The following is a 13,750-nucleotide window of genomic DNA, read 5'->3' on the forward strand; positions in this document are numbered from 1 at the left end:
ACTTCACAGGTCGGAAAAACACGAGTTACGGGCTGCCTTGAACGCACCATAACAGTCCTCGTCCCTACGTCACCACATTCACGCGCATCCCTTGGCTGCACACACAGCCCTGCATGCCGTTCTCTCTCCTCATTGGATAAAAATTGTAGGATACGAGAAAAGTTTTCTCCTCGGCTCAGAGCAGAGCAGAGTGACTGACAGACCCATGTTTCGGTCCAAACACTCCATGTAAGTGATTGCTGTCGGAAGATATAACTATTTAAGACTTATATACACAAAAATATCGCTTATTTCTGCTTTAAGAGCAAATGATCCGGATGTCCTTTAACATTTAAACCAACACTAAGTAACTTTTCAACCTTCATAAAACATTTTCATAACTTTTGTGATGATATATCGACTTACAACAAGTTGAATGACACCTCTGTCGTGGTCTGAGGGGGTCTGTATCTCTTTCTCTGGCACTAAGCAGCTTTGAGGAGCATGGTAGGAACCCGGCTCTCACTTTACTTTCACTTTCACTTTTGCGAGTCACAACAAGGAGGGAACAGGCAAAACAGCACTTTAGCAATGGATTATGTTTGTGTTTTCACTTTGAAATGATCCACTGGAAACAGAAACTTAGTTTTGATGTCTTCTGTTAATTTTAATGCAGGATATTTACAGGGCTTCACGCTAGTGTTCATGGGAAATGGAGTCTTCCTTCAGGCAAAACACTACCGCTTTGGTCCACAGGCGCCGCCAAACTCAACCAAAACTGAAAGTTCTTTAGTACTGCTTTAATGACTGTAATGGCCCATGCTCCATACCTCCACCGAGCTTGGTGTGACTCAGTTTTGTGGACATAATGAAACTGAGATGAAGTAAAAAAAGTTCCCTTGTTTTTCCTCCATGTACTGATCCGACTCGACTGTAACAACAGCCAGGCCTTTGTTAGTCACATAAATAGCTTCTGTATCTCTGAAGGAACACATCATGGGAAACGCTGTCCTCAAACACTAAGTCTGTCCAGCTTCTAAAAATGCTGAAGTGTTGCCTCCGGGCCTTCCTCTGTTTACTGATAACTGCTGGATGGAAAGCTGGACCCTCTGTCTACCTCTCAGTCGACGCAGCACCGACCGGACCGACCCGGTCTGAACCTCCTTCATCTGTCCGGCTTTCTCACCTCTTTAGGTCTAAATATAATTTGATGTTGTGAGACCTATCATGACGAGGCAAGATTAGAAGACTGACCAAGCTAGTGTGGTAGATCATTGGCGTAGATAACGTAGGCCATCTGTATACTCCACCACGCTGAGGCTTTAACTTCTCTCTCGAGCACTGTACTGGTTGCAGCACTATGAATATCTCCCAGGATCCAGATTTGGGCTGTCCCCAAATTCTGACTGATGAGATCTTTGGGGAAAGAAACATCATAAAGGATCCCGACCGGGTTTGTATTATGAGAGCTGGTGCTGCCACTGATGGTGCTGCAACAAAATCCCCCATAGACCTCCATCGTGTTCACAGGACATCTCTACAAACAATGCAAATTAGTATTGCTTTTTGATGGGTTAGGGAGTTTTGTGGATTTCCCTAGTGCATGTGTTTCTGGCTGGTGTGATAGGCAAGAGTCTTACTTTTAGTATTTTAATATTATTTATACTGATGTTATATCATGCCACTGACTTGCTAGATAGTAACAGTTTCATAACACCAATTAAATGGGGTCAGTTATTTGTTTATTTGCTTGATGGTCTTGGTAATGCTGCTCTTGTTGCACAGGCAGAGGTGGGGCCGCTGGTAATCTCTGTCTGAATGTGTAAATGTTTGTCTGTATTTAAATGATCCGCACAATACTCTTCATTGTGCTTTTGTCCAATCTCTAACAATAACATACCACCCTAGAAAGTCCATTAACAAAAGAGCCCAGAGCCTACAGCAGCTCTCCGCTGTAGCTGCCGGAAGTTTCTGTGAGAATAAACTACTGGGGAATTTGCGATGAACATCGATCCCTGCATTACACGCTGGGAAATCACCGAATTCTCCCTAACTCCGCTGCCCCCCCCCCCCAATTCGTCCATGTGATGTGCTCCTAAGTTGAACATGCACAAGATGTAAACTTAATTTCATTTTGAATTAATATCACTTTCATTCTCTGCTTGTTTTTTTCACTCTCTTGCTTTCCTGCCCCACCCACCAGCTGCAGCACATGGACTGATCTTTGGCTGCTTTTTGCATCGCAAATAAATGGGTTTCTGCATGGAGACATGACCCATGGAGCGAACAGCTGACATCACAACCGTACACCAATCCCACCCCTCTCTGATGCCGAGCGCTGGGCGCCGCTGACTGACTCGAATGCACTTCTCACCCCTGAGATCCGTCCCCGTATATAGGCTCACTTTGCATAGAGGCAGGAAGTGGCAGAGCGCAGTGCTAGCACAGCTGAATTTGTAAAAGCAACACCTTTTACCAACACCAAAGCGACATGCAAACACACACAGTCAATGCGCTTAACGTGCATGTACCTACGGTCATGGTGACCAGCAATGTTATCTGGAGCTTAGCCTCACAAAATTAGAAATTGTGCTCATCGTCCTATCTCAACGTGTACTTCCTTCCTGGGCAGCTGTGTGTGTGGCTTCTCTTGTAACAGCCGCAGAATGAGGAAACATATGGCCTGAACACAACAATAACAGCAGCATTAATCCAGACCCGCTCTGCTATCACAGAAGGAAACAGAAAGCCTCCGTTCACGACCAGGGATCTTACAAACATGCAGAAAACCAGCCGCAGCACTTCTCACCTCTCCAGTCAAAGCTGCACTGAATATTTTCCAGTAGCACAGTTTAATATAATCCAACCCGCCGCTCAGTAGCTGACACAGGCTGTGATGTAGAGCTGGATATTTATGACCGAGCCTGACAGGCCCCAAAAGATTCGAGCTGAATTTCTCTCCCAGGGTTTGGTCAGACTTAGTGCAAAGATGAAAACTGCCAGCATTAGATCTTCACTCTGAGCTCCTACACTCTGGGATTTAGCTTGTTTTACAGCGACAACAGTGTTAACTGTAGTCTTAGGTTTAGGGTTATGGTACAGGGTTGAATATCCATCCATCCATCCATCCATTCATTTATCCATCCATCCATCCATCGGGCTTATCCGTGCAGGGGCGCAGGGTGTTGGAGCCAATCCCAGCTGACATAGGGCGAGGGCGGGTTACACCCTGGCCTGGTTGCCAGTTTATCGGAGTGGAGGCTGAATATCAAGTTTTCTGTTTTACTCTCCCTAAGGCTGCGACAAACAAAAACATACAACTAATACATAAAGCAATGGTCACAAAAGAAAGATCAGGTGTACATCTCTGAGGTGCATGGGGGATTTTAGCTGAGACCAGCCCAGGTAATAAAACACTCTTCCTCGCTCACGGTAATTTGATTGACTTGTGACCATGTTGTGGATACATCCCTGTCTATTGCTACAGCTCGCATGTTGGACATATAATCCGTCTTCTTACACAGTTTACAAAATGTGACTGTGTTCTTTTATGGCGACCGCTTGACAGCACCTTGAACATGTGGGGTCACAGTGCTACCTCCCCTACAACTGTGTGGTTTCCTGTGTCAGAGACAGATTCAGACCAGCGACTGCGTCCAAAATGGACTCAGCGGCTCATCTGTGTACGTCAGAGACACGAGCATCAGCTGGGGACGCAGCAGCACCGTCTGATAGACCGAGATGCGTTTTTTCGGCACAACTGTATAATTAGATCAATTGGTTAAGAGGCAGAAAGAAAAACTGAATGGAAGTGATAATCACACATTTGTGCACACATTTAGATCTGGGGGAGAAAATAACCATGCATATTTAAATTTTCAACAACCAACTCCCACTGCTACTTTGCTCCTCTCCTCTGTCTGCACAAAAAGAGATGAGTCTAGTTGTGACTGTGCTGTGCTCGTCTCATAGCCCCCTCCACTATCATGCAAACAGCTCACATTCTCCGCCTCACAACATTGGACTTGATCCAAGTAGGCCAATCAGCAGTGTCTTATTTGGAATGAGTTACCTACTGATACCAGTCAGCTCTTGATCCTGAGATAATAAGCAGAAGATGCCAAACTGACTAAAAAAGAACATGTGAGTGAATCTATGCAAATATCAGGAAAGGTCATTAGCCCACAAACCCTAAGTGTGTGTGTGTGTGTGTGTGTGTGTGTGTGTGTGTGTGTGTGTGTGTGTGTGTGTGTGTGTGTGTGTGTGTGTGTGTGTGTGTGTGTGTGTGTGTGTGTGTGTGTGTGTGTGTGTGTCCAGTGTGGTACCACACAAACAGAATGTGGACGCTCACTCTCTGCCAACTTTGTGTAAAGGTTGAGGCTTTTAATGATTTGTTTACATGGCTATTTTTGTGCTTACGTGATATAAACAGGCAGGTGATCATAAGAAAGAAAATACAATAATACAATACATTATTGTATGGTAATGTATTGATTATGTGTTTTTTTTTTTTTTACATTATAAGGAAAAATGTTAAAATTTTAAACTTCAAGTCAATAATTTAAGTATAAAACATACAAACATTTACGCGTTTTGCCTCTTGAATATTATTTGCTCATATTCATTTCAGAGTAAATGTCAGTATACTCGACATAAAAAAAATTAATTAGGAATCTGAGAAAAGGTTTGTATAGACAGGGGTCACGGTTAGAGAGGCCAGGATGCTCTAAAAGTGCACAATCCTTTTTTTTCTGCTCACTGAGCAGCCCTTGCACAAGACTACAGCATAAACAGCTCTCAAGACAGCAAAGTCATGGCTGTTATGTGGTCAATGGGATAACATTCAGAACCCCTCTGGTTTCAGTTTATAAAATACAGGATAAACAAAATGTTCAGTGTTTATTATTGTAGTCTTACTTTGTTTTGGCTCATCCGTTTCCTCACTCTCACTAAACCCTACAGCGCAGGCTCATGACGAGCATCCCTGCCTTCAGCACTCGAGACACAACTATAAAGTCACAACAGAGAGGTTTCTTCCCTTCAGATGTCTAGTTCCAGTCCACGGCAGCTGTGTAACACCTGCGCATCACCTACTGTAGAGGAGGATTACTGTAGGCCAGTGGGTCGCAAACTGGGGGGGGGGGGGGGGGGGGGTGTCGCCCTTTGGTGGGACATGAAGCCCCTGCAGTGGGTGCACACATGATCACAAGACGTGAAGAGAAACTAAGACCTTTGTACCATCGGACGTTTTGACTTTGCAAACGCAGCTGTAACTAATGTAGCTAACGGATGCACTGCATTGCAATCATTTCTGAAATGAGCATTTGTTATTAATGTTATTAGCTCCACCTGTGCTTTTCCTGCTAACACGTCAGGAGGCAGGTGGACTTAATTACTAATAATGAGGCATGACATGGCAGTTCAGACAACGTCCTCCTGTCCTCACGTCCTTGTGTGAGACACTGAACCCCTAATGGTTCCCACGTGTGAGGCCAGCACCTTGCATGGGAGCTCACGGCCAGTGGTAATCATGCCAAACTGTGAGTGGCAAAGAGAAGAGACACCCATTGGATAAAGTGGAATACAAATGCAGCCATTTATCTTTTCATATCTGCCATGAAAAAGATAAATTAATCTGACCGATCTGAGGACAAGACAGGAACAAGAATTATTCACGCGCTAATGATGAGTATCATTATCAATCAATCTGATGATCCCTTTCCTTGCTATGGCTTCTGATCTATAAATCATTGGAGAACAGTGAAAAATTCCCACAACAATCTCCCAGAGGACAAGGTGAGATGTTAGATGAGACCGACTAAGGCAGAGAACCGGCAATTATTAAACGTTTGCCATTTATGCTTCAAAAAGTACTTAAATGACAGACTCATTAATAAAAAAGTGTTACCAATTAGGCTAATTGTGTTTTGATCGACTCGTCATTGCAGCTCTATCAAGCTTCAGATGCAGAAGGTAAACAACATGATAACAGACAAATACATCGGTCAAAACTGAAATACCTAATAATAAAAAGGTCCGGGTAGAGAATAACATTTATGAGGAGAAGCGGAGCTCGGGTTCTTAATCAGGTCATTTCAGTGAGATACACATGGCAGCTCAGTTTCAACATGACAGAAAAACATCTGCTGTGAGCACACAAGGACACGACTGCTAATGTATTATGATGACAACAACAAAGAATAATCGAATAAAAGAAAACATATTCAATTGGATGCATGTGATGAACTGATGAGCACATGTTTTTAATGGTATGAACATGTTGTTGTTTTTTTGTCCCTCACTGTTGATACAATAGTGATAGTAATGAATGACCCAGCTGTGGTAAAGATGCTGCATTTAGCTGTTGTTTCCCCAAAACCGTATATAAACAGCTACAATGCCATATAGATAACACACCAACATTACACAGAAAGGTATGAGGCAGAAGCAGAAATTGAAAATATCAAAAAGGTAGTAAAACAAAATATTCTAGAAAAAACAAAGACATCAATCACATCCCTGCCTCTCTTTGTGATGCATGCTCTTATTTTGAAGAGCAAAGCACGCGAGCACAGACGTGTCTACATCACAACAATGATCGCCATCTAACAAGTAGTCGTGAATCACAAACAACCAATTAGAAACACCAATAAAGCCATAAATGTCACCAGTATCTCCCCAGTCTCTGCACACAGCACAGATCCTCAGCAAAGCATAACAAAACCTCAATCTAACCCATTGTGCCAACACCCACGTAATCTCTCCTTCCTATTGGTCGAGCGCGGACGACAGCCCGCCCCCGGCCGCGTCTGATTGGCTGCCGCGACGTCACTCACGGAGGCTGCTTTATAATAAACAGTCCGTTTCAATCTAGGTTGAGGCAGAAGATAAACAAGTTGGAGGCCTACATGCCCGTGGCCTAGATAGCTATATTTAAAAGATATTTAAAGTCAAATCTCCAACCTAGCACAAAACCCGAATTCAACACAACACTAAACACTAATCCACGACTTTTATTAGCGTCTGTTTTTCAAAAGGAACACCAATTCTGACGTTTATCTAGTCAAGTTTTTTTTAAGGTGGAAATCCAAAGTAATCTATTATCCCAAATAAATCCTTAGCAATGACAGCCTCTGTGTAGAAACATAACTCTAGTTCTGTGTGTATTTTTTTTAAACCTTAGATCACATGGAAATTTCTGGCTGTGTCTTGTTTTTTTCCAGAAGCAGTGGATGTGTTTGGTATTGGGGGGCGTGTACCTGCCGAGAGCTCGGGCTGCTCTGCCTGCAAAAAAAGTCACCGTTTGGCATTTCACTGGCTCACTGACGTCTCTCCGACCACTAATTCACTTTCACATTATTTTCACTTGACCTGTAAATGGTCAGTTTAACGCTGAAAAGGCTGTAATAAGAGGTGTCGGGTATAGTAGTTTAAAAGTAGAGTGCAAGGCAATCTTCTTACATAAGTGCAGCTTTTAATCAACTATAGCCCCGAGTTAGACGTGTAACCACACTTCAGATGAGTCTCGTTTCACGGGAATTCATCAACAGAAATCAGTGGGATGTTATTTTTGACAGGTTTGTCAGGGAGATGGGTCTCAGCTCAGCCCGGGTCGTTTTAGCAGCTGCTCTAATTTCTGCACGTTAACTCTCGCCGTTGAGGTCCCGACGACGACGGACGACATGTTCACGGTATTTTTTCACGGGGGCTAAACCCGTGTTTTTAACGCGGAACTGGCCGAGCTGTGCTTCCTTTTTACCCGCAGCTCACAGTCAGTATGGCCTCCGTCCGCCCCCTTCCTCATCCCAGCTGAAGCCCGATACACAACAACAACCGACGTGCTGTTAGCTCCGAGGCTAATCCCCCTCAAACACCGAGCACCAAACACCAACGGCGCCGCGGCGAAACTCGCCAGACACGGTCCCACTTACTTTAAGGACGCCCCACACACGTCCCTCTTCACGCTGGACCTCGTGTAGTCTCCCGTATTGGAGATAATAAGGCCCACTTTTCAATGGAGTCCACACGCTGCTGCAGCTCTATCGGGTTTGTTTTGTTTTTCTTCTTCCTGACGGGTTCCTGGAAAGCGCGTGACTGCCCGACCACGTGGTGCGCCCCTGGGCCAATGGGAGGAGAGCTGGAGGCTGGGCGAAAACACTCCTGCAACATTTCACCAGACAACGATAAAACTGTAGTTTTATAACATCTGTAACCTCGGTTTTTATTCACTTTATTCAATTTATGGTGGTTACTAGGTGCCAAGGCCGAATAAAACATGTAGGGGGTACAGTTTACAATTTGTTCTTGGGCCCCCCAGTAGTTTCATTATTTACTCATGCACCCAGAAACTATCCTCACAGTTTGTGTCATAAATAATTCAAGATAACATAAGGTTAAAATGATCCGGTTAACACTTAACTTGATTCATGAAACATGGTTTGGAGATTGGTTTGTTGATCATTGAGGATGTTAACTTTCCTGCAGGTGCATGGCCTCTGGATTCTTTTTTTGGACACTTTTTTGTTGCTGCTGGTATTTTGCCTATTTGCCTATTTTACCTGCAATGGTAAAGTAGATATCATCAGTAAATGTGGTTAGACGTGCATGAGACTTAACTGATTATCATAAACCTGCCAGGAAACTGAAAAATCTCACAAATCGCAGCTTCAGTCATGGAATAATACAAGCTCATACCAGATTATTGTGTTAATCAGTCAGTCAGAAATATGCCAATAACTTTCATGTACCAGCTTGTCAAGAATGAATATTTGCCACTTTTCTATGATAGTGAAGTCAGTATCTTTGAGTTACAGCTACAAGTCAGACAAAGCAATCCATTTGAATGCATTTACATCAGCTCCAGAGAATAATGGGTATTTTTCAAGATATTTTGGCATGTATTGAGGACAAAACATTGAGGTCATTGAGGTCATACGTCCCCTCACCTTTTTCAGAAAATACAGTCCAAAAACAAAGTCTTGGAAAGTTTTTAATTTGAGTTAGCTATCCAGTTGATTTTTGTAATAGTCCCAGTAGTGGAAAACTGTGAAAAGATAAGTTAAACAAGATCATCTTGGATCCCAAAAAACTGAAAAGCTTCACCGAGCTCAGTCCAGAAAGGGGGCTGGAAGATCAGCTGTTCCGGGCACCTCCCACCCCCATTTCACTGGAAACAGAAACTGTTACTCTATTCATGGTAACCATGTGACAAAGACAGACATGAAATGAACTAGACAAATCATACTTATTGTATAAATATATTCACAAATATAGCTGAAGTCTGAGTCGCAGCTTTCAGGCAAAGAAAAGCCACAGAGAAAGTAAAAGAAAAGAGATCCTCAAACGTCATTATTCTTTCAGTTTCAATATTATTCAGGAGGAAAAAAAGAAAGTTAAATGAGTATGAAAGCTCAAAGTGAATACAATAATAATACAACCTGCTGAGCTCTGCCAGAATGTGAAATAACACTTCCATTGAATTCAGTGGATTCCCTGAGGACATTGAGTTTGTCTGATCGTCAGTATTGTTATTATTACTACAGTAAAACACTTTTTTGTGAGTTTGGTCATGTTGTGATGTGTGTTAAATCCCTGATTCCTCAGCTTTTCATTTAGCTCATTTTAAACTATCTTCACCCAACATGCATGGTTCTTTATCAGTTCTTTATCAGCAGAAACTCAGCTCTAAGCATGACTCGTCGTTTTGTCAGGTTAAGAGAGTGTAAATCTACCAGAAGCCAAATAATATATGATCAAGAACATAGCCTACCGTGCATTTTGTTGATAGCTAGTGGATTTTCTCTGGCCAAAAGATTCAGTATATGGGCAAATTGGGCATGCACACACGTATTATGGCTAGCTGTAACTAGACAGATAAAATTGAACGTATGAGTTTTTGGTCTGTGAGGGAAGATTATCATTTCAAATCTGCGACCCTGTTTTCTGGGTACTTTCCTGTTTTTGAGCTGTCTCAGCAAGGAAATGTCCCCATTTCTAACTGCAATAAAAACTATCTGTGTGCTGGTTTTGACCAATAAGGCAGAAATGAAGCTAAACCCATCAAAATACAGTAAAGTTATCCGATCGTTTCTTTTGAGACAATGGTTATTGGGCTCGCTCATTGGTTAGGATTTTACCAGGAAGACGGATACAAAAACAAACAGCCAAGGTCGCCAAGCAAGATCTTTAAAAATAGTTTTCATGTTGGAAGAAGTTAAAAGGAAAAAGTTGGCTGGTCAGCAGGGGCCATGACACGACAATACTAACAAGCTGGTATACATGAAAACCCCTTTGATTCTTTTGATCTGTAGACTATTATAAACTAAATTAATATAAATAATTGAGACAGACAATCAGACAGTAGCCTTCATGGTCCAATTACATAAAACCAGGATAATCCCCTTTCTTATTTTGTAAGTTTAAAATGTAAGTAAAACATTTGATATTTTAATAAAAATAATAAAATAATAATAAAAAAAAACTGTTCAGAAGTCAGTTGAAGACTCTCTGGAAAAAGAAATAAAAGAACTCGAAGAGCAACTTCTAACATTACGTAACACAGAAACCAAACAAAAACTCAGGTCAAAACAATTAGAATACAACACTATAACTACTCGGAAAATAGAGAATGCAATGAGAAGGACAAAGCAAAGATTCTATGAGCAAGGGGATAAAGCCGGCAAACTCCTTGCCTGGCAGATTCGTCGGGAGGAAGCCCAAAAAGAAATACATATTTTGAAATCAGGTTCTAATACAATTACCAACCCCAAAGAGATAAACAATATGTTTAAAAATTTTTATGAAGCTCTCTACTCTACTCAAGGTAACTTTCCTGAAAAAACAAAAAACTTTCTAGATAAATATGACCTCAAAAAGCTTAATGAGGGAGCTAGGGAGAGCATGGAAGGAGTTATCACAGAAAAAGAAATATCAGAAGCCATCTCCAAAATTAAGTCAGGGAAATCCCCTGGTTTGGACGGCTTTCCCATTGAATTCTTCAAGACTTTTCTCCCTAAACTGCTTAAACCTTTGCTATTGATGTATAATCATGCTATTGAAAATGGAAGACTGCCAGAATCTTTAGAATTGGCGCTAATTACGGTTCTACCTAAACCTGGGAAGGCTCCGAAACTATGCAGTTCATACCGACCGATTTCACTTCTATCCAATATTCTCTAAAATACTATCACTGCGATTAGAAAAACATATCCCGGACTTTATACACTTGGACCAAACTGGATTTATCCAGAATCGCTCCCCATTTGATAATGTCAGAAGGCTTTTCAACATCATCCACGCCTCTGAGACAGATAACTCTCCTACAATTGCTGTGTCGTTAGATGCGGAGAAAGCTTTCGACCGTGTAGAATGGCCCTATCTTTTTGATGTAATGAATAGAATGAATTTTGGCCCTACTTTTATTAAATTGGTTAAGATGTTATACAGATGCCCAATGGCTCAAATTAAAACAAATAATGATATTTCTTCTAAAATTACCCTCTCACGCTCCACAAGACAAGGCTGCGGTCTCTCGCCTTTGCTATTCGCGCTGGCAATAGAACCATTAGCGACAGCAATAAGATCCCATCCATTAATTAAAGGGAAACAGATGGGGGGCACCACCCACAAAATTTCGTTATATGCGGACGATATCCTAATTTATTTAACAGAACCGGAATTGTCAATACCCACATTATTAGAAACATTAACCGGATTCGGTGTTATCTCTGGATATAAGATAAATCTCAGTAAGAGCGTTGTTATGCCACTTAACACAGCGGGGTCTCAAATATCGAGACATAACATACCCTTTCAATGGTGCTCTGAGAAATTAACATACCTGGGCCTTCAGATCCCCAATGTATGCTCAAAGGCTTTCTCTCTAAACTAGTATTTACCTTTATTTTTAAAAAAAAAAGAAGCGGAGCTTAACAGGTGGATGAACCTTCCTCTGTCTTTGATGGGTCGAATCAGTTGTATCAAAATGACTGTCCTGCCGGAATGTCTCTTTCTGTTTCAGATGCTACCCACTGCGATACCTAAATACTTCTTTAAACAACTACACTCAGCTATATCTAGATTTATATGGAAGGGCAAAATTCCCAGAATAAAGTTAAAAATCCTTCAGGGAACATCTCAGGACGGTGGAATGAAACTCCCTAACTTTGAAACTTATTATTGGGCAGCACAATGTCGGGCAATCTGGGTATGGAAAGCAAATTTACAGCAACCCCCCTCTTGGGTACAGATGGAACAGCATGATATTAATTATTTTTGTCTTGCATCGATCCCATATGTTCCTTCACTCAAACAACTTTGTACGCTGACAACAAACCCATTCATAAAACACACCTACAAAATGTGGTCTGATTTACGTAAAAAGACCCAAAGTAGTCAACCCTTATGACCTTACTCCCTTCCATGCAAATCCGTTTCTACCAAAGGTCCTAAGAGATGGCATCACCCAAGCGTGGTTTACAAAGGGAATTAGGACATTTGGAGACTTGTACAAAAATGGGGTCCTAGAGTCATTTGAAAATCTTACAGCCAGGTACAGCCTTGATAAAAAGCACTTCTTCAAATTTTTGCAACTCAAGCATTATATTCGAACAGAACGGGGGCAGACTTCTACCAGTTAAAAAACAACCCTTAGATGATATATTGAGCAGCAAAAAGGAGCTCAAGGGGTTTATATCTCACATGTATGCTGGTATTAACAGTCTGTTCGAAAAAGAGGGACTTAAGGTTAGGGAAAAATGGGAGGCTGACTTGTCTCATAACTTTGAAGATGCTGATTGGACTGAGCTATGTGAAAAGGCCCAGCGCTTTTCCTATAATAGTAAACATATATTAACCCAATATAATCTAACACATAGAGTTTATTACACCCCCGAAAGACTACACAAGATAAATCAGACAATCTCTCAATACTGTCCAAGATGCAAATCCGAAGTTGGCTCTCTTCTTCATTGTGTTCTGGTCTTGTTCACAATTATTCAACTACTGGGAAACAATACTTAGAACCATATCCAAGACAACTAAAATAAATATTCCATCTGAACCAAGGTTAATTTTATTAGGGGACACATCGATGCTGCCTGTAAGGGGCAACAAAATCAGATTCATAAGAATAGCTTTGACAACAGCTAATAAATGCATAGCTCTTAAATGGAAGGATGAGCACCCGCCCCCACCCTCACTCTGGCTTAGTGAACCTCTTGTATCCCCAACGAAAAAATAATGTACAATCTAAAACAAAGACCAGATCAATTTGAAGGAGTATGGGGTGGTCTAATGGAGCATCTGAACACAGCAGACATAGCTGATTGAAGAGTCACGCCAAGGATAGACGTAGTTGCCGACTAGAGACATCTAACTATCTATATTTTGTTTAACTTCTCCTTTTACTAATCAATGTATTTTCACTATGTACTTTTCTCCATTTGTTCTATCTCATTATTAATCTATTTATTACTACTTGTTGTCATTATTACTATTTTTATTTTATTTTATTTATTTATTATTTATTCTATATATTTATACAGTATATATATATATTTTTTGTTTTGTTTTGTTTGTTTTTGTTCCTATTCTATGTCTTGATCCTATTGTATTATAATTTGTATTTACTGTAAGTACATTTTTGATATACAGTATACCAGTAATGGGAAACGGGGGGAGGGAACAGGAGGGGGGTTCGGGTTGAAAAAAATATGTCCACAATAAGTCACTGTAACACTTGTCTTGAATATGGAAAAATTAAATAAACAGA

The 13,750-nt window shown here is 41.3% G+C and overlaps 1 protein-coding gene across 2 annotated transcripts in view; it reads right to left on the minus strand.

Annotated features, from left to right (window-relative positions):
* crebrf (creb3 regulatory factor) overlaps positions 1-8,023 on the minus strand; it is a 33,164-nt gene extending 25,141 nt beyond the window's left edge. For both annotated transcript variants that reach the window (XM_083986770.1, XM_083986769.1), the window contains exon 1: positions 7,911-8,023. The gene's annotated coding sequence lies outside the window, so the exon portion shown is untranslated. The remainder of the gene's footprint in view (positions 1-7,910) is intronic.
* Between the last annotated feature and the right edge of the window lie 5,727 nt (positions 8,024-13,750).

The sequence above is a fragment of the Trachurus trachurus genome, assembly GCF_905171665.1.
Source record: "Trachurus trachurus genome assembly, chromosome: 14".
In the NCBI taxonomy this organism is placed as follows: domain Eukaryota; kingdom Metazoa; phylum Chordata; class Actinopteri; order Carangiformes; family Carangidae; genus Trachurus; species Trachurus trachurus.